This window comes from Protomyctophum parallelum, assembly GCF_964188405.1.
Source record: "Protomyctophum parallelum genome assembly, chromosome: 18".
In the NCBI taxonomy this organism is placed as follows: domain Eukaryota; kingdom Metazoa; phylum Chordata; class Actinopteri; order Myctophiformes; family Myctophidae; genus Protomyctophum; species Protomyctophum parallelum.
In genome coordinates, this window is record NC_139716.1 from 33,268,957 (window position 1) to 33,296,559 (window position 27,603).

Consider the following 27,603-nt stretch of genomic DNA (forward strand, 5'->3'; position numbering starts at 1 on the left):
TAGGATAAAAAAAATATCAAAATTTCAAAAAAACAATGGGCTATAATCCATCGTTTTTTTATTTTTTTAATTTTTTTCAAATCCTCAAAAATGATGAAAAACGGCGTGTTATAGTATGCCGTACGATATGGGCTATAGCCCATGGTCCAAAATGATGAAAAACGAGGCAAAAAAAATATTAAATTTCAAAAAAACAATGGGCTATAACCCATAGTTTTTTTCATTTTTTCATTTTTTTCAAATCCTCAAAAATGATGAAAAATGGCGTGCTATAGTATGCCGTACGATATGGGCTATAGCCCATGGTCCAAAATGATGAAAAACGAGGATAAAAAAATATCAAGTTTTCAAAAAAACAATGGGCTATAACCCATCGTTTTTTTCATTTTTTCATTTTTTTCAAATCCTCAAAAATGATGAAAAATGGCGTGCTATAGTATGCCGTACGATATGGGCTATAGCCCATGGTCCAAAATGATGAAAAACGAGAAAAAGAAAAAAAAACAACAATGGGCTATAACCCATCGTTTTTTTCATTTTTTCATTTTTTTCAAATCCTCAAAAATGATGAAAAACGGCGTGCTATAGTATGCCGTACGATATGGGCTATAGCCCATGGTCCAAAATGATGAAAAACTAGGATAAAAAAGATATAAAATTTTCAAAAAAAACAATGGGCTATAACCCATCGTTTTTTTATTTTTTTCATTTTTTTTCAAATCCTCAAAAATGATGAAAAACGGCGTGCTATAGTATGCCGTACGATATGGGCTATAGCCCATGGTCCAAAATGATGAAAAACGAGGATAAAAAATATCAAGTTTTAAAAAAAACAATGGGCTATAACCCATCGTTTTTTTCATTTTTTCATTTTTTTCAAATCCTCAAAAATGATGAAAAATGGCGTGCTATAGTATGCCGTACGATATGGGCTATAGCCCATGGTCCAAAATGATGAAAAACGAGGATAAAAAAAAAATCAAAATTAAAAAAAAAACAATGGGCTATAACCCATCGTTTTTTTCATTTTTTCATTTTTTTCAAATCCTCAAAAATGATGAAAAACGGCGTGCTATAGTATGCCGTACGATATGGGCTATAGCCCATGGTCCAAAATGATGAAAAACTAGGATAAAAAAAATATCAAAATTTCAAAAAAACAATGGGCTATAACCCATCGTTTTTTTGATTTTTTTCATTTTTTTCAAATCCTCAAAAATGATGAAAAACGGCGTGCTATAGTATGCCGTACGATATGGGCTATAGCCCATGGTCCAAAATGATGAAAAACGAGGCTAAAAAAATATAAAAATTTCAAAAAAACAATGGGCTATAACCCATCGTTTTTTTCATTTTTCCATTTTTTTCAAATCCTCAAAAATGATGAAAAATGGCGTGCTATAGTATGCCGTACGATATGGGCTATAGCCCATGGTCCAAAATGATGAAAAACGAGGATAAAAAAAATCTAAATTTCAAAAAAAACAATGGGCTATAACCCATCGTTTTTTTCATTTTTTCATTTTTTTCAAATCCTCAAAAATGATGAAAAACGGCGTGCTATAGTATGCCGTACGATATGGGCTATAGCCCATGGTCCAAAATGATGAAAAACGAGGATAAAAAAAAATCAAAAAAAAAAAAAAAACAATGGGCTATAACCCATCGTTTTTTTCATTTTTTCATTTTTTTCAAATCCTCAAAAATGATGAAAAACGGCGTGCTATAGTATGCCGTACGATATGGGCTATAGCCCATGGTCCAAAATGATGAAAAACGAGGATAAAAAAAATATCTAAATTTCAAAAAAACAATGGGCTATAACCCATCGTTTTTTTTCATTTTTTCATTTTTTTCAAATCCTCAAAAATGATGAAAAACGGCGTGCTATAGTATGCCGTACGATATGGGCTATAGCCCATGGTCCAAAATGATGAAAAACGAGGATAAAAAAATATCAAGTTTTCAAAAAAACAATGGGCTATAACCCATCGTTTTTTTCATTTTTTCATTTTTTTCAAATCCTCAAAAATGATGAAAAATGGCGTGCTATAGTATGCCGTACGATATGGGCTATAGCCCATGGTCCAAAATGATGAAAAACGAGGATAAAAAAAAATCTAAATTTCAAAAAAACAATGGGCTATAACCCATCGTTTTTTTCATTTTTTCATTTTTTTCAAATCCTCAAAAATGATGAAAAACGGCGTGCTATAGTATGCCGTACGATATGGGCTATAGCCCATGGTCCAAAATGATGAAAAACGAGGATAAAAAAAAAATCTAAATTTCAAAAAAACAATGGGCTATAACCCATCGTTTTTTTCATTTTTTCATTTTTTTCAAATCCTCAAAAATGATGAAAAACGGCGTGCTATAGTATGCCGTACGATATGGGCTATCGCCCATGGTCCAAAATGATGAAAAACGAGGATAAAAAAAAAAATCAAAAAAAAAAAAAAAACAATGGGCTATAACCCATCGTTTTTTTCATTTTTTCATTTTTTTCAAATCCTCAAAAATGATGAAAAATGGCGTGCTATAGTATGCCGTACGATATGGGCTATAGCCCATGGTCCAAAATGATGAAAAACGAGGATAAAAAAAATATCTAAATTTCAAAAAAACAATGGGCTATAACCCATCGTTTTTTTTCATTTTTTCATTTTTTTCAAATCCTCAAAAATGATGAAAAACGGCGTGCTATAGTATGCCGTACGATATGGGCTATAGCCCATGGTCCAAAATGATGAAAAACGAGGATAAAAAAATATCAAGTTTTCAAAAAAACAATGGGCTATAACCCATCGTTTTTTTCATTTTTTCATTTTTTTCAAATCCTCAAAAATGATGAAAAATGGCGTGCTATAGTATGCCGTACGATATGGGCTATAGCCCATGGTCCAAAATGATGAAAAACGAGGATAAAAAAAAATCTAAATTTCAAAAAAACAATGGGCTATAACCCATCGTTTTTTTCATTTTTTCATTTTTTTCAAATCCTCAAAAATGATGAAAAACGGCGTGCTATAGTATGCCGTACGATATGGGCTATAGCCCATGGTCCAAAATGATGAAAAACGAGGATAAAAAAAAAATCTAAATTTCAAAAAAACAATGGGCTATAACCCATCGTTTTTTTCATTTTTTCATTTTTTTCAAATCCTCAAAAATGATGAAAAACGGCGTGCTATAGTATGCCGTACGATATGGGCTATCGCCCATGGTCCAAAATGATGAAAAACGAGGATAAAAAAAAAAATCAAAAAAAAAAAAAAAACAATGGGCTATAACCCATCGTTTTTTTCATTTTTTCATTTTTTTCAAATCCTCAAAAATGATGAAAAACGGCGTGCTATAGTATGCCGTACGATATGGGCTATAGCCCATGGTCCAAAATGATGAAAAACGAGAAAAAATAAAAATAAAAAAATAAAACAAAACAATGGGCTATAACCCATCGTTTTTTTCATTTTTTCATTTTTTTCAAATCCTCAAAAATGATGAAAAACGGCGTGCTATAGTATGCCGTACGATATGGGCTATAGCCCATGGTCCAAAATGATGAAAAACTAGGATAAAAAAAATATCAAAATTTCAAAAAAGCAATGGGCTATAACCCATCGTTTTTTTATTTTTTTCATTTTTTTCAAATCCTCAAAAATGATGAAAAACGGCGTGTTATAGTATGCCGTACGATATGGGCTATAGCCCATGGTCCAAAATGATGAAAAACGAGGCAAAAAAAATATTAAAATTTCAAAAAAACAATGGGCTATAACCCATAGTTTTTTTCATTTTTTCATTTTTTTCAAATCCTCAAAAATGATGAAAAATGGCGTGCTATAGTATGCCGTACGATATGGGCTATAGCCCATGGTCCAAAATGATGAAAAACGAGGATAAAAAAATATCAAGTTTTCAAAAAAACAATGGGCTATAACCCATCGTTTTTTTCATTTTTTCATTTTTTTCAAATCCTCAAAAATGATGAAAAATGGCGTGCTATAGTATGCCGTACGATATGGGCTATAGCCCATGGTCCAAAATGATGAAAAACGAGAAAAAAAAAAAAAAAAAAAAAACAACAACAATGGGCTATAACCCATCGTTTTTTTCATTTTTTCATTTTTTTCAAATCCTCAAAAATGATGAAAAACGGCGTGCTATAGTATGCCGTACGATATGGGCTATAGCCCATGGTCCAAAATGATGAAAAACTAGGATAAAAAAGATATCAAAATTTCAAAAAAAACAATGGGCTATAACCCATCGTTTTTTTATTTTTTTCATTATTTTTCAAATCCTCAAAAATGATGAAAAACGGCGTGCTATAGTATGCCGTACGATATGGGCTATAGCCCATGGTCCAAAATGATGAAAAACGAGGCTAAAAAAATATAAAAATTTCAAAAAAACAATGGGCTATAACCCATCGTTTTTTTCATTTTTTCATTTTTTTCAAATCCTCAAAAATGATGAAAAATGGCGTGCTATAGTATGCCGTACGATATGGGCTATAGCCCATGGTCCAAAATGATGAAAAACGAGGATAAAAAAAAATCTAAATTTAAAAAAAAACAATGGGCTATAACCCATCGTTTTTTTCATTTTTTCATTTTTTTCAAATCCTCAAAAATGATGAAAAACGGCGTGCTATAGTATGCCGTACGATATGGGCTATAGCCCATGGTCCAAAATGATGAAAAACGAGGATAAAAAAAAAATCAAAAAAAAAAAAAAAACAATGGGCTATAACCCATCGTTTTTTTCATTTTTTCATTTTTTTCAAATCCTCAAAAATGATGAAAAACGGCGTGCTATAGTATGCCGTACGATATGGGCTATAGCCCATGGTCCAAAATGATGAAAAACGAGGATAAAAAAAATATCTAAATTTCAAAAAAACAATGGGCTATAACCCATCGTTTTTTTTCATTTTTTCATTTTTTTCAAATCCTCAAAAATGATGAAAAACGGCGTGCTATAGTATGCCGTACGATATGGGCTATAGCCCATGGTCCAAAATGATGAAAAACGAGGATAAAAAAATATCAAGTTTTCAAAAAAACAATGGGCTATAACCCATCGTTTTTTTTCATTTTTTCATTTTTTTCAAATCCTCAAAAATGATGAAAAATGGCGTGCTATAGTATGCCGTACGATATGGGCTATAGCCCATGGTCCAAAATGATGAAAAACGAGGATAAAAAAAAATCTAAATTTCAAAAAAACAATGGGCTATAACCCATCGTTTTTTTCATTTTTTCATTTTTTTCAAATCCTCAAAAATGATGAAAAACGGCGTGCTATAGTATGCCGTACGATATGGGCTATAGCCCATGGTCCAAAATGATGAAAAACGAGGATAAAAAAAAAATCAAAAGTAAAAAAAAAACAATGGGCTATATATAACCCATCGTTTTTTTCATTTTTTCATTTTTTTCAAATCCTCAAAAATGATGAAAAACGGCGTGCTATAGTATGCCGTACGATATGGGCTATAGCCCATGGTCCAAAATGATGAAAAACTAGGATAAAAAAAATATCAAAATTTCAAAAAAACAATGGGCTATAACCCATCGTTTTTTTATTTTTTTCATTTTTTTCAAATCCTCAAAAATGATGAAAAACGGCGTGCTATAGTATGCCGTACGATATGGGCTATAGCCCATGGTCCAAAATGATGAAAAACGAGGCTAAAAAAATATAAAAATTTCAAAAAAACAGTGGGCTATAACCCATCGTTTTTTTCATTTTTTCATTTTTTTCAAATCCTCAAAAATGATGAAAAATGGCGTGCTATAGTATGCCGTACGATATGGGCTATAGCCCATGGTCCAAAATGATGAAAAACGAGGATAAAAAAAAATCTAAATTTCAAAAAAAACAATGGGCTATAACCCATCGTTTTTTTCATTTTTTCATTTTTTTCAAATCCTCAAAAATGATGAAAAACGGCGTGCTATAGTATGCCGTACGATATGGGCTATAGCCCATGGTCCAAAATGATGAAAAACGAGGATAAAAAAAAAAACAAAATTAAAAAAAAAACAATGGGCTATAACCCATCGTTTTTTTCATTTTTTCATTTTTTTCAAATCCTCAAAAATGATGAAAAACGGCGTGCTATAGTATGCCGTACGATATGGGCTATAGCCCATGGTCCAAAATGATGAAAAACGAGGATAAAAAAAAAATCTAAATTTAAAAAAAACAATGGGCTATAACCCATCGTTTTTTTCATTTTTTCATTTTTTTCAAATCCTCAAAAATGATGAAAAACGGCGTGCTATAGTATGCCGTACGATATGGGCTATAGCCCATGGTCCAAAATGATGAAAAACGAGGATAAAAAAATATCAAGTTTTCAAAAAAACAATGGGCTATAACCCATCGTTTTTTTCATTTTTTCATTTTTTTCAAATCCTCAAAAATGATGAAAAATGGCGTGCTATAGTATGCCGTACGATATGGGCTATAGCCCATGGTCCAAAATGATGAAAAACGAGGATAAAAAAAAATCTAAATTTCAAAAAAACAATGGGCTATAACCCATCGTTTTTTTCATTTTTTCATTTTTTTCAAATCCTCAAAAATGATGAAAAACGGCGTGCTATAGTATGCCGTACGATTTGGGCTATAGCCCATGGTCCAAAATGATGAAAAACGAGGATAAAAAAAAAATCTAAATTTCAAAAAAACAATGGGCTATAACCCATCGTTTTTTTCATTTTTTCATTTTTTTCAAATCCTCAAAAATGATGAAAAACGGCGTGCTTTAGTATGCCGTACGATATGGGCTATCGCCCATGGTCCAAAATGATGAAAAACGAGGATAAAAAAAAAATCAGAATTAAAAAAAAAACAATGGGCTATAACCCATCGTTTTTTTATTTTTTTCATTTTTTTCAAATCCTCAAAAATGATGAAAAACGGCGTGCTATAGTATGCCGTACGATATGGGCTATAGCCCATGGTCCAAAATGATGAAAAACGAGGCTAAAAAAATATAAAAATTTCAAAAAAACAGTGGGCTATAACCCATCGTTTTTTTCATTTTTTCATTTTTTTCAAATCCTCAAAAATGATGAAAAATGGCGTGCTATAGTATGCCGTACGATATGGGCTATAGCCCATGGTCCAAAATGATGAAAAACGAGGATAAAAAAAAATCTAAATTTCAAAAAAAACAATGGGCTATAACCCATCGTTTTTTTCATTTTTTCATTTTTTTCAAATCCTCAAAAATGATGAAAAACGGCGTGCTATAGTATGCCGTACGATATGGGCTATAGCCCATGGTCCAAAATGATGAAAAACGAGGATAAAAAAAAAATCAAAATTAAAAAAAAAACAATGGGCTATAACCCATCGTTTTTTTCATTTTTTCATTTTTTTCAAATCCTCAAAAATGATGAAAAACGGCGTGCTATAGTATGCCGTACGATATGGGCTATAGCCCATGGTCCAAAATGATGAAAAACGAGGATAAAAAAAAAATCTAAATTTAAAAAAAACAATGGGCTATAACCCATCGTTTTTTTCATTTTTTCATTTTTTTCAAATCCTCAAAAATGATGAAAAACGGCGTGCTATAGTATGCCGTACGATATGGGCTATAGCCCATGGTCCAAAATGATGAAAAACGAGGATAAAAAAATATCAAGTTTTCAAAAAAACAATGGGCTATAACCCATCGTTTTTTTCATTTTTTCATTTTTTTCAAATCCTCAAAAATGATGAAAAATGGCGTGCTATAGTATGCCGTACGATATGGGCTATAGCCCATGGTCCAAAATGATGAAAAACGAGGATAAAAAAAAATCTAAATTTCAAAAAAACAATGGGCTATAACCCATCGTTTTTTTCATTTTTTCATTTTTTTCAAATCCTCAAAAATGATGAAAAACGGCGTGCTATAGTATGCCGTACGATTTGGGCTATAGCCCATGGTCCAAAATGATGAAAAACGAGGATAAAAAAAAAATCTAAATTTCAAAAAAACAATGGGCTATAACCCATCGTTTTTTTCATTTTTTCATTTTTTTCAAATCCTCAAAAATGATGAAAAACGGCGTGCTATAGTATGCCGTACGATATGGGCTATCGCCCATGGTCCAAAATGATGAAAAACGAGGATAAAAAAAAAATCAAAATTAAAAAAAAAACAATGGGCTATAACCCATCGTTTTTTTCATTTTTTCATTTTTTTCAAATCCTCAAAAATGATGAAAAACGGCGTGCTATAGTATGCCGTACGATATGGGCTATAGCACATGGTCCAAAATGATGAAAAACGAGGATAAAAAAAAATCTAAATTTCAAAAAAACAATGGGCTATAACCCATCGTTTTTTTTATTTTTTTCATTTTTTTTCAAATCCTCAAAAATGATGAAAAACGGCGTGCTATAGTATGCCGTACGATATGGGCTATAGCCCATGGTCCAAAATGATGAAAAACGAGGATAAAAAAATATCAAGTTTTCAAAAAAACAATGGGCTATAACCCATCGTTTTTTTCATTTTTTCATTTTTTTCAAATCCTCAAAAATGATGAAAAATGGCGTGCTATAGTATGCCGTACGATATGGGCTATAGCCCATGGTCCAAAATGATGAAAAACGAGAAAAAAATAAATAAAAAACAAAACAAAACAATGGGCTATAACCCATCGTTTTTTTCATTTTTTCATTTTTTTCAAATCCTCAAAAATGATGAAAAACGGCGTGCTATAGTATGCCGTACGATATGGGCTATAGCCCATGGTCCAAAATGATGAAAAACTAGGATAAAAAAAATATCAAAATTTCAAAAAAACAATGGGCTATAATCCATCGTTTTTTTTATTTTTTTCATTTTTTTCAAATCCTCAAAAATGATGAAAAACGGCGTGTTATAGTATGCCGTACGATATGGGCTATAGCCCATGGTCCAAAATGATGAAAAACGAGGCAAAAAAAATATTAAAATTTCAAAAAAACAATGGGCTATAACCCATCGTTTTTTTCATTTTTTCATTTTTTTCAAATCCTCAAAAATGATGAAAAATGGCGTGCTATAGTATGCCGTACGATATGGGCTATAGCCCATGGTCCAAAATGATGAAAAACGAGAAAAAAAAAAAAAAAAAAAAAAAAAACAACAATGGGCTATAACCCATCGTTTTTTTCATTTTTTCATTTTTTTCAAATCCTCAAAAATGATGAAAAACGGCGTGCTATAGTATGCCGTACGATATGGGCTATAGCCCATGGTCCAAAATGATGAAAAACGAGGATAAAAAAAAAATCTAAATTTAAAAAAAACAATGGGCTATAACCCATCGTTTTTTTCATTTTTTCATTTTTTTCAAATCCTCAAAAATGATGAAAAACGGCGTGCTATAGTATGCCGTACGATATGGGCTATAGCCCATGGTCCAAAATGATGAAAAACGAGGATAAAAAAATATCAAGTTTTCAAAAAAACAATGGGCTATAACCCATCGTTTTTTTCATTTTTTCATTTTTTTCAAATCCTCAAAAATGATGAAAAATGGCGTGCTATAGTATGCCGTACGATATGGGCTATAGCCCATGGTCCAAAATGATGAAAAACGAGGATAAAAAAAAATCTAAATTTCAAAAAAACAATGGGCTATAACCCATCGTTTTTTTCATTTTTTCATTTTTTTCAAATCCTCAAAAATGATGAAAAACGGCGTGCTATAGTATGCCGTACGATTTGGGCTATAGCCCATGGTCCAAAATGATGAAAAACGAGGATAAAAAAAAAATCTAAATTTCAAAAAAACAATGGGCTATAACCCATCGTTTTTTTCATTTTTTCATTTTTTTCAAATCCTCAAAAATGATGAAAAACGGCGTGCTATAGTATGCCGTACGATATGGGCTATCGCCCATGGTCCAAAATGATGAAAAACGAGGATAAAAAAAAAATCAAAATTAAAAAAAAAACAATGGGCTATAACCCATCGTTTTTTTCATTTTTTCATTTTTTTCAAATCCTCAAAAATGATGAAAAACGGCGTGCTATAGTATGCCGTACGATATGGGCTATAGCCCATGGTCCAAAATGATGAAAAACGAGGATAAAAAAAAATCAAAATTTCAAAAAAACAATGGGCTATAACCCATCGTTTTTTTCATTTTTTCATTTTTTTCAAATCCTCAAAAATGATGAAAAACGGCGTGCTATAGTATGCCGTACGATATGGGCTATAGCCCATGGTCCAAAATGATGAAAAACGAGGATAAAAAAATATCAAGTTTTCAAAAAAACAATGGGCTATAACCCATCGTTTTTTTCATTTTTTCATTTTTTTCAAATCCTCAAAAATGATGAAAAATGGCGTGCTATAGTATGCCGTACGATATGGGCTATAGCCCATGGTCCAAAATGATGAAAAACGAGAAAAAAATAAATAAAAAACAAAACAAAACAATGGGCTATAACCCATCGTTTTTTTCATTTTTTCATTTTTTTCAAATCCTCAAAAATGATGAAAAACGGCGTGCTATAGTATGCCGTACGATATGGGCTATAGCCCATGGTCCAAAATGATGAAAAACTAGGATAAAAAAAATATCAAAATTTCAAAAAAACAATGGGCTATAATCCATCGTTTTTTTTATTTTTTTCATTTTTTTCAAATCCTCAAAAATGATGAAAAACGGCGTGTTATAGTATGCCGTACGATATGGGCTATAGCCCATGGTCCAAAATGATGAAAAACGAGGCAAAAAAAATATTAAAATTTCAAAAAAACAATGGGCTATAACCCATAGTTTTTTTCATTTTTTCATTTTTTTCAAATCCTCAAAAATGATGAAAAATGGCGTGCTATAGTATGCCGTACGATATGGGCTATAGCCCATGGTCCAAAATGATGAAAAACGAGGATAAAAAAATATCAAGTTTTCAAAAAAACAATGGGCTATAACCCATCGTTTTTTTCATTTTTTCATTTTTTTCAAATCCTCAAAAATGATGAAAAATGGCGTGCTATAGTATGCCGTACGATATGGGCTATAGCCCATGGTCCAAAATGATGAAAAACGAGAAAAAAAAAAGAAAAAAAAACAACAACAATGGGCTATAACCCATCGTTTTTTTCATTTTTTCATTTTTTTCAAATCCTCAAAAATGATGAAAAACGGCGTGCTATAGTATGCCGTACGATATGGGCTATAGCCCATGGTCCAAAATGATGAAAAACTAGGATAAAAAAGATATAAAAATTTCAAAAAAAACAATGGGCTATAACCCATCGTTTTTTTATTTTTTTAATTTTTTTTCAAATCCTCAAAAATGATGAAAAACGGCGTGCTATAGTATGCCGTACGATATGGGCTATAGCCCATGGTCCAAAATGATGAAAAACGAGGATAAAAAATATCAAGTTTAAAAAAAAACAATGGGCTATAACCCATCGTTTTTTTCATTTTTTCATTTTTTTCAAATCCTCAAAAATGATGAAAAATGGCGTGCTATAGTATGCCGTACGATATGGGCTATAGCCCATGGTCCAAAATGATGAAAAACGAGGATAAAAAAAAAATCAAAAAAAAAAAAAAACAATGGGCTATAACCCATCGTTTTTTTCATTTTTTCATTTTTTTCAAATCCTCAAAAATGATGAAAAACGGCGTGCTATAGTATGCCGTACGATATGGGCTATAGCCCATGGTCCAAAATGATGAAAAACTAGGATAAAAAAAATATCAAAATTTCAAAAAAACAATGGGCTATAACCCATCGTTTTTTTTATTTTTTTCATTTTTTTCAAATCCTCAAAAATGATGAAAAACGGCGTGCTATAGTATGCCGTACGATATGGGCTATAGCCCATGGTCCAAAATGATGAAAAACGAGGCTAAAAAAATATAAAAATTTCAAAAAAACAATGGGCTATAACCCATCGTTTTTTTCATTTTTTCATTTTTTTCAAATCCTCAAAAATGATGAAAAATGGCGTGCTATAGTATGCCGTACGATATGGGCTATAGCCCATGGTCCAAAATGATGAAAAACGAGGATAAAAAAAAATCTAAATTTCAAAAAAAACAATGGGCTATAACCCATCGTTTTTTTCATTTTTTCATTTTTTTCAAATCCTCAAAAATGATGAAAAACGGCGTGCTATAGTATGCCGTACGATATGGGCTATAGCCCATGGTCCAAAATGATGAAAAACGAGGATAAAAAAAAAAACAAAAAAAAAACAATGGGCTATAACCCATCGTTTTTTTCATTTTTTCATTTTTTTCAAATCCTCAAAAATGATGAAAAACGGCGTGCTATAGTATGCCGTACGATATGGGCTATAGCCCATGGTCCAAAATGATGAAAAACGAGGATAAAAAAAATATCTAAATTTCAAAAAAACAATGGGCTATAACCCATCGTTTTTTTTCATTTTTTCATTTTTTTCAAATCCTCAAAAATGATGAAAAACGGCGTGCTATAGTATGCCGTACGATATGGGCTATAGCCCATGGTCCAAAATGATGAAAAACGAGGATAAAAAAATATCAAGTTTTCAAAAAAACAATGGGCTATATATAACCCATCGTTTTTTTCATTTTTTCATTTTTTTCAAATCCTCAAAAATGATGAAAAACGGCGTGCTATAGTATGCCGTACGATATGGGCTATAGCCCATGGTCCAAAATGATGAAAAACTAGGATAAAAAAAATATCAAAATTTCAAAAAAAACAATGGGCTATAACCCATCGTTTTTTTATTTTTTTCATTTTTTTCAAATCCTCAAAAATGATGAAAAACGGCGTGCTATAGTATGCCGTACGATATGGGCTATAGCCCATGGTCCAAAATGATGAAAAACGAGGATAAAAAAATATCAAGTTTTCAAAAAAACAATGGGCTATAACCCATCGTTTTTTTAATTTTTTTCATTTTTTTTCAAATCCTCAAAAATGATGAAAAACGGCGTGCTATAGTATGCCGTACGATATGGGCTATAGCCCATGGTCCAAAATGATGAAAAACGAGGATAAAAAAATATCAAGTTTTCAAAAAAACAATGGGCTATAACCCATCGTTTTTTTCATTTTTTCATTTTTTTCAAATCCTCAAAAATGATGAAAAATGGCGTGCTATAGTATGCCGTATGATATGGGCTATAGCCCATGGTCCAAAATGATGAAAAACGAGAAAAAAAAAAATCAAAATTAAAAAAAAAACAATGGGCTATAACCCATCGTTTTTTTCATTTTTTCATTTTTTTCAAATCCTCAAAAATGATGAAAAACGGCGTGCTATAGTATGCCGTACGATATGGGCTATAGCCCATGGTCCAAAATGATGAAAAACTAGGATAAAAAAAATATCAAAATTTCAAAAAAACAATGGGCTATAACCCATCGTTTTTTTATTTTTTTCATTTTTTTCAAATCCTCAAAAATGATGAAAAACGGCGTGCTATAGTATGCCGTACGATATGGGCTATAGCCCATGGTCCAAAATGATGAAAAACGAGGCTAAAAAAATATAAAAATTTCAAAAAAACAATGGGCTATAACCCATCGTTTTTTTCATTTTTTCATTTTTTTCAAATCCTCAAAAATGATGAAAAATGGCGTGCTATAGTATGCCGTACGATATGGGCTATAGCCCATGGTCCAAAATGATGAAAAACGAGGATAAAAAAATATCAAGTTTTCAAAAAAACAATGGGCTATAACCCATCGTTTTTTTCATTTTTTCATTTTTTTCAAATCCTCAAAAATGATGAAAAATGGCGTGCTATAGTATGCCGTACGATATGGGCTATAGCCCATGGTCCAAAATGATGAAAAACGAAAAAAAAAAAAAAAAAAAAAAAAAAAAAACAATGGGCTATAACCCATCGTTTTTTTCATTTTTTCATTTTTTTCAAATCCTCAAAAATGATGAAAAACGGCGTGCTCTAGTATGCCGTACGATATGGGCTATAGCCCATGGTTCAAAATGATGAAAAACTAGGATAAAAAAAATATCAAAATTTCAAAAAAAACAATGGGCTATAACCCATCGTTTTTTTATTTTTTTCATTTTTTTTTCAAATCCTCAAAAATGATGAAAAACGGCGTGCTATAGTATGCCGTACGATATGGGCTATAGCCCATGGTCCAAAATGATGAAAAACGAGGATAAAAAATATCAAGTTTAAAAAAAAACAATGGGCTATAACCCATCGTTTTTTTCATTTTTTCATTTTTTTCAAATCCTCAAAAATGATGAAAAACGGCGTGCTATAGTATGCCGTACGATATGGGCTATAGCCCATGGTCCAAAATGATGAAAAACGAGGATAAAAAAAAAATCAAAATTAAAAAAAAAACAATGGGCTATAACCCATCGTTTTTTTCATTTTTTCATTTTTTTCAAATCCTCAAAAATGATGAAAAACGGCGTGCTATAGTATGCCGTATGATATGGGCTATAGCCCATGGTCCAAAATGATGAAAAACTAGGATAAAAAAAATATCAAAATTTCAAAAAAACAATGGGCTATAACCCATCGTTTTTTTATTTTTTTCATTTTTTTCAAATCCTCAAAAATGATGAAAAACGGCGTGCTATAGTATGCCGTACGATATGGGCTATAGCCCATGGTCCAAAATGATGAAAAACGAGGCTAAAAAAATATAAAAAATTCAAAAAAACAATGGGCTATAACCCATCGTTTTTTTCATTTTTTCATTTTTTTCAAATCCTCAAAAATGATGAAAAATGTCGTGCTATAGTATGCCGTACGATATGGGCTATAGCCCATGGTCCAAAATGATGAAAAACGAGGATAAAAAAAATATAAATTAAAAAAAAAACAATGGGCTATAACCCATCGTTTTTTTCATTTTTTCATTTTTTTCAAATCCTCAAAAATGATGAAAAACGGCGTGCTATAGTATGCCGTACGATATGGGCTATAGCCCATGGTCCAAAATGATGAAAAACGAGGATAAAAAAAATTCTAAATTTCAAAAAAACAATGGGCTATAACCCATCGTTTTTTTCATTTTTTCATTTTTTTCAAATCCTCAAAAAGGATGAAAAACGGCGTGCTATAGTATGCCGTACGATATGGGCTATAGCCCATGGTCCAAAATGATGAAAAACGAGGATAAAAAAAAAATCTAAATTTCAAAAAAACAATGGGCTATAACCCATCGTTTTTTCATTTTTTCATTTTTTTCAAATCCTCAAAAATGATGAAAAACGGCGTGCTATAGTATGCCGTACGATATGGGCTATGGTCCAAAATGATGAAAAACGAGGATAAAAAAAAAAATCAAAATTTAAAAAAAAACAATGGGCTATAACCCATCGTTTTTTTCATTTTTTCATTTTTTTCAAATCCTCAAAAATGATGAAAAACGGCGTGCTATAGTATGCCGTACGATATGGGCTATAGCCCATGGTCCAAAATGATGAAAAACGAGGATAAAAAAAAATCTAAATTTCAAAAAAACAATGGGCTATAACCCATCGTTTTTTTTATTTTTTTCATTTTTTTTCAAATCCTCAAAAATGATGAAAAACGGCGTGCTATAGTATGCCGTACGATATGGGCTATAGCCCATGGTCCAAAATGATGAAAAACGAGGATAAAAAAATATCAAGTTTTCAAAAAAACAATGGGCTATAACCCATCGTTTTTTTCATTTTTTCATTTTTTTCAAATCCTCAAAAATGATGAAAAATGGCGTGCTATAGTATGCCGTACGATATGGGCTATAGCCCATGGTCCAAAATGATGAAAAAATCAAAAAAAAAAATCAAAAAAAAAAAAAAACAATGGGCTATAACCCATCGTTTTTTTCATTTTTTCATTTTTTTCAAATCCTCAAAAATGATGAAAAACGGCGTGCTATAGTATGCCGTACGATATGGGCTATAGCCCATGGTCCAAAATGATGAAAAACTAGGATAAAAAAAATATCAAAATTTCAAAAAAACAATGGGCTATAACCCATCGTTTTTTTATTTTTTTCATTTTTTTCAAATCCTCAAAAATGATGAAAAACGGCGTGCTATAGTATGCCGTACGATATGGGCTATAGCCCATGGTCCAAAATGATGAAAAACTAGGATAAAAAAAATATCAAAATTTCAAAAAAACAATGGGCTATAACCCATCGTTTTTTTCATTTTTTCATTTTTTTCAAATCCTCAAAAATGATGAAAAACGGCGTGCTATAGTATGCCGTACGATATGGGCTATCGCCCATGGTCCAAAATGATGAAAAACGAGGATAAAAAAAAAATCAAAATTAAAAAAAAACAATGGGCTATAACCCATCGTTTTTTTCATTTTTTCATTTTTTTCAAATCCTCAAAAATGATGAAAAACGGTGTGCTATAGTATGCCGTACGATATGGGCTATAGCCCATGGTCCAAAATGATGAAAAACGAGGATAAAAAAAAATCTAAATTTCAAAAAAACAATGGGCTATAACCCATCGTTTTTTTTATTTTTTTCATTTTTTTTCAAATCCTCAAAAATGATGAAAAACGGCGTGCTATAGTATGCCGTACGATATGGGCTATAGCCCATGGTCCAAAATGATGAAAAACGAGGATAAAAAAATATCAAGTTTTCAAAAAAACAATGGGCTATAACCCATCGTTTTTTTCATTTTTTCATTTTTTTCAAATCCTCAAAAATGATGAAAAATGGCGTGCTATAGTATGCCGTACGATATGGGCTATAGCCCATGGTCCAAAATGATGAAAAACGAGAAAAAAAAAAGATCAAAATTAAAAAAAAAACAATGGGCTATAACCCATCATTTTTTTCATTTTTTCATTTTTTTTCAAATCCTCAAAAATGATGAAAAACGGCGTGCTATAGTATGCCGTACGATATGGGCTATAGCCCATGGTCCAAAATGATGAAAAACTAGGATAAAAAAAATATCAAAATTTCAAAAAAACAATGGGCTATAACCCATCGTTTTTTTATTTTTTTCATTTTTTTCAAATCCTCAAAAATGATGAAAAACGGCGTGCTATAGTATGCCGTACGATATGGGCTATAGCCCATGGTCCAAAATGATGAAAAACTAGGATAAAAAAAATATAAAAATTTCAAAAAAAACAATGGGCTATAACCCATCGTTTTTTAATTTTTTTCATTTTTTTTCAAATCCTCAAAAATGATGAAAAACGGCGTGCTATAGTATGCCGTACGATATGGGCTATAGCCCATGGTCCAAAATGATGAAAAACGAGGATAAAAAATATCAAGTTTAAAAAAAAACAATGGGCTATAACCCATCGTTTTTTTCATTTTTTCATTTTTTCCAAATCCTCAAAAATGATGAAAAATGGCGTGCTATAGTATGCCGTACGATATGGGCTATAGCCCATGGTCCAAAATGATGAAAAACGAGGATAAAAAAAAATCTAAATTTCAAAAAAACAATGGGCTATAACCCATCGTTTTTTTCATTTTTTCATTTTTTTCAAATCCTCAAAAATGATGAAAAACGGCGTGCTATAGTATGCCGTACGATATGGGCTATAGCCCATGGTCCAAAATGATGAAAAACGAGGATAAAAAAAAATATCTAAATTTCAAAAAAACAATGGGCTATAACCCATCGTTTTTTTCATTTTTTCATTTTTTTCAAATCCTCAAAAATGATGAAAAACGGCGTGCTATAGTATGCCGTACGATATGGGCTATCGCCCATGGTCCAAAATGATGAAAAACGAGGATAAAAAAAAAATCTAAATTTCAAAAAAACAATGGGCTATAACCCATCGTTTTTTTCATTTTTTCATTTTTTTCAAATCCTCAAAAATGATGAAAAACGGCGTGCTATAGTATGCCGTACGATATGGGCTATAGCCCATGGTCCAAAATGATGAAAAACTAGGATAAAAAATATATCAAAATTTCAAAAAAACAATGGGCTATAACCCATCGTTTTTTTTATTTCTTTTCATTTTTTTTCAAATCCTCAAAAATGATGAAAAACGGCGTGCTATAGTATGCCGTACGATATGGGCTATAGCCCATGGTCCAAAATGATGAAAAACGAGGATAAAAAAATATCAAGTTTTCAAAAAAACAATGGGCTATAACCCATCGTTTTTTTCATTTTTTCATTTTTTTCAAATTCTCAAAAATGATGAAAAATGGCGTGCTATAGTATGCCGTACGATATGGGCTATAGCCCATGGTCCAAAATGATGAAAAACGAGAAAAAAAAAAAAATCAAAATTAAAAAAAAAACAATGGGCTATAACCCATCGTTTTTTTCATTTTTTTCATTTTTTTCAAATCCTCAAAAATGATGAAAAACGGCGTGCTATAGTATGCCGTACGATATGGGCTATAGCCCATGGTCCAAAATGATGAAAAACGAGGATAAAAAAATATCAAGTTTAAAAAAAAAACAATGGGCTATAACCCATCGTTTTTTTCATTTTTTCATTTTTTTCAAATCCTCAAAAATGATGAAAAATGGCGTGCTATAGTATGCCGTACGATATGGGCTATAGCCCATGGTCCAAAATGATGAAAAACGAGAAAAAAAATATAAATAAAAAAATAAAAAAACAATGGGCTATAACCCATCGTTTTTTTCATTTTTTCATTTTTTTCAAATCCTCAAAAATGATGAAAAATGGCGTGCTATAGTATGCCGTACGATATGGGCTATAGCCCATGGTCCAAAATGATGAAAAACGAGAAAGAAAATATAAATAAAAAAATAAAAAAACAATGGGCTATAACCCATCGTTTTTTTCATTTTTTCATTTTTTTCAAATCCTCAAAAATGATGAAAAACGGCGTGCTATAGTATGCCGTACGATATGGGCTATAGCCCATGGTCCAAAATGATGAAAAACTAGGATAAAAAAAATATCAAAATTTAAAAAAAAACAATGGGCTATAACCCATCGTTTTTTTATTTTTTTCATTTTTTTTCAAATCCTCAAAAATGATGAAAAACGGCGTGCTATAGTATGCCGTACGATATGGGCTATAGCCCATGGTCCAAAATGATGAAAAACGAGGATAAAAAATATCAAGTTTTAAAAAAAACAATGGGCTATAACCCATCGTTTTTTTCATTTTTTCATTTTTTTCAAATCCTCAAAAATTATGAAAAATGGCGTGCTATAGTATGCCGTACGATATGGGCTATAGCCCATGGTCCAAAATGATGAAAAACGAGGATAAAAAAAAAATCAAAATTAAAAAAAAAACAATGGGCTATAACCCATCGTTTTTTTCATTTTTTCATTTTTTTCAAATCCTCAAAAATGATGAAAAACGGCGTGCTATAGTATGCCGTACGATATGGGCTATAGCCCATGGTCCAAAATGATGAAAAACTAGGATAAAAAAAATATCAAAATTTCAAAAAAACAATGGGCTATAACCCATCATTTTTTTCATTTTTTTCAAATCCTCAAAAATGATGAAAAACGGCGTGCTATAGTATGCCGTACGATATGGGCTATAGCCCATGGTCCAAAATGATGAAAAACGAGGCTAAAAATATATAAAAAATTCAAAAAAACAATGGGCTATAACCCATCGTTTTTTTCATTTTTTCATTTTTTTCAAATCCTCAAAAATGATGAAAAATTGCGTGCTATAGTATGCCGTACGATATGGGCTATAGCCCATGGTCCAAAATGATGAAAAACTAGGATAAAAAAAATATCAAAATTTCAAAAAAACAATGGGCTATAACCCATCGTTTTTTTATTTTTTTCATTTTTTTCAAATCCTCAAAAATGATGAAAAACGGCGTGCTATAGTATGCCGTACGATATGGGCTATAGCCCATGGTCCAAAATGATGAAAAACGAGGATAAAAAAATATCAAGTTTTCAAAAAAACAATGGGCTATAACCCATCGTTTTTTTCATTTTTTCATTTTTTTCAAATCCTCAAAAATGATGAAAAATGGCGTGCTATAGTATGCCGTACGATATGGGCTATAGCCCATGGTCCAAAATGATGAAAAACGAGGATTAAAAAAAAATCTAAATTTCAAAAAAACAATGGGCTATAACCCATCGTTTTTTTTCATTTTTTCATTTTTTTCAAATCCTCAAAAATGATGAAAAACGGCGTGCTATAGTATGCCGTACGATATGGGCTATAGCCCATGGTCCAAAATGATGAAAAACGAGGATAAAAAAATATCAAGTTTTCAAAAAAACAATGGGCTATAACCCATCGTTTTTTTCATTTTTTCATTTTTTTCAAATCCTCAAAAATGATGAAAAACGGCGTGCTATAGTATGCCGTACGATATGGGCTATAGCCCATGGTCCAAAATGATGAAAAACGAGGATAAAAAAAAAAAAAAAAAACAATGGGCTATAACCCATCGTTTTTTTCATTTTTTCATTTTTTTCAAATCCTCAAAAATGATGAAAAACGGCGTGCTATAGTATGCCGTACGATATGGGCTATAGCCCATGGTCCAAAATGATGAAAAACGAGGATTAAAAAAAAATCTAAATTTCAAAAAAACAATGGGCTATAACCCATCGTTTTTTTTCATTTTTTCATTTTTTTCAAATCCTCAAAAATGATGAAAAACGGCGTGCTATAGTATGCCGTACGATATGGGCTATAGCCCATGGTCCAAAATGATGAAAAACGAGGATAAAAAAATATCAAGTTTTCAAAAAAACAATGGGCTATAACCCATCGTTTTTTTCATTTTTTCATTTTTTTCAAATCCTCAAAAATGATGAAAAACGGCGTGCTATAGTATGCCGTACGATATGGGCTATAGCCCATGGTCCAAAATGATGAAAAACGAGGATAAAAAAATATCAAAATTTAAAAAAAACAATGGGCTATAACCCATCGTTTTTTTCATTTTTTCATTTTTTTCAAATCCTCAAAAATGATGAAAAATGGCGTGCTATAGTATGCCGTACGATATGGGCTATAGCCCATGGTCCAAAATGATGAAAAACGAGAAAAAAAATATAAATAAAAAAATAAAAAAACAATGGGCTATAACCCATCGTTTTTTTCATTTTTTCATTTTTTTCAAATCCTCAAAAATGATGAAAAATGGCGTGCTATAGTATGCCGTACGATATGGGCTATAGCCCATGGTCCAAAATGATGAAAAACGAGAAAGAAAATATAAATAAAAAAATAAAAAAACAATGGGCTATAACCCATCGTTTTTTTCATTTTTTCATTTTTTTCAAATCCTCAAAAATGATGAAAAACGGCGTGCTATAGTATGCCGTACGATATGGGCTATAGCCCATGGTCCAAAATGATGAAAAACTAGGATAAAAAAAATATCAAAATTTAAAAAAAAACAATGGGCTATAACCCATCGTTTTTTTATTTTTTTCATTTTTTTTCAAATCCTCAAAAATGATGAAAAACGGCGTGCTATAGTATGCCGTACGATATGGGCTATAGCCCATGGTCCAAAATGATGAAAAACGAGGATAAAAAATATCAAGTTTAAAAAAAAACAATGGGCTATAACCCATCGTTTTTTTCATTTTTTCATTTTTTTCAAATCCTCAAAAATTATGAAAAATGGCGTGCTATAGTATGCCGTACGATATGGGCTATAGCCCATGGTCCAAAATGATGAAAAACGAGGATAAAAAAAAAATCAAAATTAAAAAAAAAACAATGGGCTATAACCCATCGTTTTTTTCATTTTTTCATTTTTTTCAAATCCTCAAAAATGATGAAAAACGGCGTGCTATAGTATGCCGTACGATATGGGCTATAGCCCATGGTCCAAAATGATGAAAAACTAGGATAAAAAAAATATCAAAATTTCAAAAAAACAATGGGCTATAACCCATCATTTTTTTCATTTTTTTCAAATCCTCAAAAATGATGAAAAACGGCGTGCTATAGTATGCCGTACGATATGGGCTATAGCCCATGGTCCAAAATGATGAAAAACGAGGCTAAAAATATATAAAAAATTCAAAAAAACAATGGGCTATAACCCATCGTTTTTTTCATTTTTTCATTTTTTTCAAATCCTCAAAAATGATGAAAAATGGCGTGCTATAGTATGCCGTACGATATGGGCTATAGCCCATGGTCCAAAATGATGAAAAACTAGGATAAAAAAAATATCAAAATTTCAAAAAAACAATGGGCTATAACCCATCGTTTTTTTATTTTTTTCATTTTTTTCAAATCCTCAAAAATGATGAAAAACGGCGTGCTATAGTATGCCGTACGATATGGGCTATAGCCCATGGTCCAAAATGATGAAAAACGAGGATAAAAAAATATCAAGTTTTCAAAAAAACAATGGGCTATAACCCATCGTTTTTTTCATTTTTTCATTTTTTTCAAATCCTCAAAAATGATGAAAAATGGCGTGCTATAGTATGCCGTACGATATGGGCTATAGCCCATGGTCCAAAATGATGAAAAACGAGGATTAAAAAAAAATCAAAAAAAATCAAAAAACAATGGGCTATAACCCATCGTTTTTTTCATTTTTTCATTTTTTTCAAATCCTCAAAAATGATGAAAAACGGCGTGCTATAGTATGCCGTACGATATGGGCTATAGCCCATGGTCCAAAATGATGAAAAACGAGGATAAAAAAAAAATCTAAATTTCAAAAAAACAATGGGCTATAACCCATCGTTTTTTTTCATTTTTTCATTTTTTTCAAATCCTCAAAAATGATGAAAAACGGCGTGCTATAGTATGCCGTACGATATGGGCTATAGCCCATGGTCCAAAATGATGAAAAACGAGGATAAAAAAATATCAAGTTTTCAAAAAAACAATGGGCTATAACCCATCGTTTTTTTCATTTTTTCATTTTTTTCAAATCCTCAAAAATGATGAAAAACGGCGTGCTATAGTATGCCGTACGATATGGGCTATAGCCCATGGTCCAAAATGATGAAAAACGAGGATAAAAAAAAACAAAAAAAACAATGGGCTATAACCCATCGTTTTTTTCATTTTTTCATTTTTTTCAAATCCTCAAAAATGATGAAAAACGGCGTGCTATAGTATGCCGTACGATATGGGCTATAGCCCATGGTCCAAAATGATGAAAAACGAGGATAAAAAAATATCAAAATTTAAAAAAAACAATGGGCTATAACCCATCGTTTTTTTCATTTTTTCATTTTTTTCAAATCCTCAAAAATGATGAAAAATGGCGTGCTATAGTATGCCGTACGATATGGGCTATAGCCCATGGTCCAAAATGATGAAAAACGAGGATAAAAAAAAATTAAAAATTAAAAAAAAAACAATGGGCTATAACCCATCGTTTTTTTAATTTTTTAATTTTTTTCAAATCCTCAAAAATGATGAAAAACGGCGTGCTATAGTATGCCGTACGATATGGGCTATAGCCCATGGTCCAAAATGATGAAAAACGAGGATTAAAAAAAAACTAAAAACAAAAAAAACAATGGGCTATAACCCAGCGTTTTTTTCATTTTTTCATTTTTTTCAAATCCTCAAAAATGATGAAAAACGGCGTGCTATAGTATGCCGTACGATATGGGCTATAGCCCATGGTCCAAAATGATGAAAAACGAGGATAAAAAATATATCAAAATTTCAAAAAAACAATGGGCTATAACCCATCGTTTTTTTTATTTTTTTCATTTTTTTTTAAATCCTCAAAAATGATGAAAAACGGCGTGCTATAGTATGCCGTACGATATGGGCTATAGCCCATGGTCCAAAATGATGAAAAACGAGGATAAAAAAATATCAAGTTTTCAAAAAAACAATGGGCTATAACCCATCGTTTTTTTCATTTTTTCATTTTTTTCAAATCCTCAAAAATGATGAAAAATGGCGTGCTATAGTATGCCGTACGATATGGGCTATAGCCCATGGTCCAAAATGATGAAAAACGAGGATAAAAAAAAAACAAAATTAAAAAAAAAACAATGGGCTATAACCCAACGTTTTTTTCATTTTTTCATTTTTTAAAAATCCTCAAAAATGATGAAAAACGGCGTGCTATAGTATGCCGTACGATATGGGCTATAGCCCATGGTCCAAAATGATGAAAAACGAGGATAAAAAAATATCAAAATTTCAAAAAAACAATGGGCTATAACCCATCGTTTTTTTTTCATTTTTTCATTTTTTTCAAATCCTCAAAAATGATGAAAAATGGCGTGCTATAGTATGCCGTACGATATGGGCTAAAGCCCATGGTCCAAAATGATGAAAAACGAGGATTAAAAAAAAACAAAAAACAAAAAAAACAATGGGCTATAACCCAGCGTTTTTTTCATTTTTTCATTTTTTTCAAATCCTCAAAAATGATGAAAAACGGCGTGCTATAGTATGCCGTACGATATGGGCTATAGCCCATGGTCCAAAATGATGAAAAACGAGGATAAAAAAAAAATCTAAATTTCAAAAAAACAATGGGCTATAACCCATCGTTTTTTTCATTTTTTCATTTTTTTCAAATCCTCAAAAATGATGAAAAACGGCGTGCTATAGTATGCCGTACGATATGGGCTATAGCCCATGGTCCAAAATGATGAAAAACGAGGATAAAAAAATATCAAAATTAAAAAAAAACAATGGGCTATAACCCATCGTTTTTTTCATTTTTTCATTTTTTTCAAATCCTCAAAAATGATGAAAAATGGCGTGCTATAGTATGCCGTACGATATGGGCTATAGCCCATGGTCCAAAATGATGAAAAACGAGGATAAAAAAAAATTAAAAATTAAAAAAAAAACAATGGGCTATAACCCATCGTTTTTTTAATTTTTTAATTTTTTTCAAATCCTCAAAAATGATGAAAAACGGCGTACTATAGTATGCCGTACGATATGGGCTATAGCCCATGGTCCAAAATGATGAAAAACGAGGATTAAAAAAAAACTAAAAACAAAAAAAACAATGGGCTATAACCCAGCGTTTTTTTCATTTTTTCATTTTTTTCAAATCCTCAAAAATGATGAAAAACGGCGTGCTATAGTATGCCGTACGATATGGGCTATAGCCCATGGTCCAAAATGATGAAAAACGAGGATAAAAAATATATCAAAATTTCAAAAAAACAATGGGCTATAACCCATCGTTTTTTTTATTTTTTTCATTTTTTTTAAAATCCTCAAAAATGATGAAAAACGGCGTGCTATAGTATGCCGTACGATATGGGCTATAGCCCATGGTCCAAAATGATGAAAAACGAGGATAAAAAAATATCAAGTTTTCAAAAAAACAATGGGCTATAACCCATCGTTTTTTTCATTTTTTCATTTTTTTCAAATCCTCAAAAATGATGAAAAATGGCGTGCTATAGTATGCCATACGATATGGGCTATAGCCCATGGTCCAAAATGATGAAAAACGAGGATAAAAAAAAAAACAAAATTAAAAAAAAAACAATGGGCTATAACCCATCGTTTTTTTCATTTTTTCATTTTTTAAAAATCCTCAAAAATGATGAAAAACGGCGTGCTATAGTATGCCGTACGATATGGGCTATAGCCCATGGTCCAAAATGATGAAAAACGAGGATAAAAAAATATCAAAATTTCAAAAAAACAATGGGCTATAACCCATCGTTTTTTTTCATTTTTTCATTTTTTTCAAATCCTCAAAAATGATGAAAAATGGCGTGCTATAGTATGCCGTACGATATGGGCTAAAGCCCATGGTCCAAAATGATGAAAAACGAGGATTAAAAAAAAACAAAAAACAAAAAAAACAATGGGCTATAACCCAGCGTTTTTTTCATTTTTTCATTTTTTTCAAATCCTCAAAAATGATGAAAAACGGCGTGCTATAGTATGCCGTACGATATGGGCTATAGCCCATGGTCCAAAATGATGAAAAACGAGGATTAAAAAAAAATCTAAATTTCAAAAAAACAATGGGCTATAACCCATCGTTTTTTTCATTTTTTCATTTTTTTCAAATCCTCAAAAATGATGAAAAACGGCGTGCTATAGTATGCCGTACGATATGGGCTATAGCCCATGGTCCAAAATGATGAAAAACGAGGATAAAAAAAAAATCTAAATTTCAAAAAAACAATGGGCTATAACCCATCGTTTTTTTTCATTTTTTCATTTTTTTCAAATCCTCAAAAATGATGAAAAACGGCGTGCTATAGTATGCCGTACGATATGGGCTATAGCCCATGGTCCAAAATGATGAAAAACGAGGATAAAAAAATATCAAGTTTTCAAAAAAACAATGGGCTATAACCCATCGTTTTTTTCATTTTTTCATTTTTTTCAAATCCTCAAAAATGATGAAAAACGGCGTGCTATAGTATGCCGTACGATATGGGCTATAGCCCATGGTCCAAAATGATGAAAAACGAGGATAAAAAAAAAAAAAAAAACAAAAAACAATGGGCTATAACCCATCGTTTTTTTCATTTTTTCATTTTTTTCAAATCCTCAAAAATGATGAAAAACGGCGTGCTATAGTATGCCGTACGATATGGGCTATAGCCCATGGTCCAAAATGATGAAAAACGAGGATAAAAAAATATCAAAATTTCAAAAATACAATGGGCTATAACCCATCGTTTTTTTTATTTTTTCATTTTTTTCAAATCCTCAAAAATGATGAAAAACGGCGTGCTATAGTATGCCGTACGATATGGGCTATAGCCCATGGTCCAAAATGATGAAAAACGAGGATAAAAAAAAAATCTAAATTTCAAAAAAACAATGGGCTATAACCCATCGTTTTTTTCATTTTTTCATTTTTTTCAAATCCTCAAAAATGATGAAAAACGGCGTGCTATAGTATGCCGTACGATATGGGCTATAGCCCATGGTCCAAAATGATGAAAAACGAGGATAAAAAAATATCAAGTTTTCAAAAAAACAATGGGCTATAACCCATCGTTTTTTTCATTTTTTCATTTTTTTCAAATCCTCAAAAATGATGAAAAATGGCGTGCTATAGTATGCCGTACGATATGGGCTATAGCCCATGGTCCAAAATGATGAAAAACGAGGATAAAAAAATATCAAAATTTCAAAAAAACAATGGGCTATAACCCATCGTTTTTTTTATTTTTTCATTTTTTTCAAATCCTCAAAAATGATGAAAAACGGCGTGCTATAGTATGCCGTACGATATGGGCTATAGCCCATGGTCCAAAATGATGAAAAACGAGGATAAAAAAAAAATCTAAATTTCAAAAAAACAATGGGCTATAACCCATCGTTTTTTTCATTTTTTCATTTTTTTCAAATCCTCAAAAATGATGAAAAACGGCGTGCTATAGTATGCCGTACGATATGGGCTATAGCCCATGGTCCAAAATGATGAAAAACGAGGATAAAAAAATATCAAGTTTTCAAAAAAACAATGGGCTATAACCCATCGTTTTTTTCATTTTTTCATTTTTTTCAAATCCTCAAAAATGATGAAAAATGGCGTGCTATAGTATGCCGTACGATATGGGCTATAGCCCATGGTCCAAAATGATGAAAAACGAGGATTAAAAAAAAATAAAAAAAAATCAAAAAACAATGGGCTATAACCCATCGTTTTTTTCATTTTTTCATTTTTTTCAAATCCTCAAAAATGATGAAAAACGGCGTGCTATAGTATGCCGTACGATATGGGC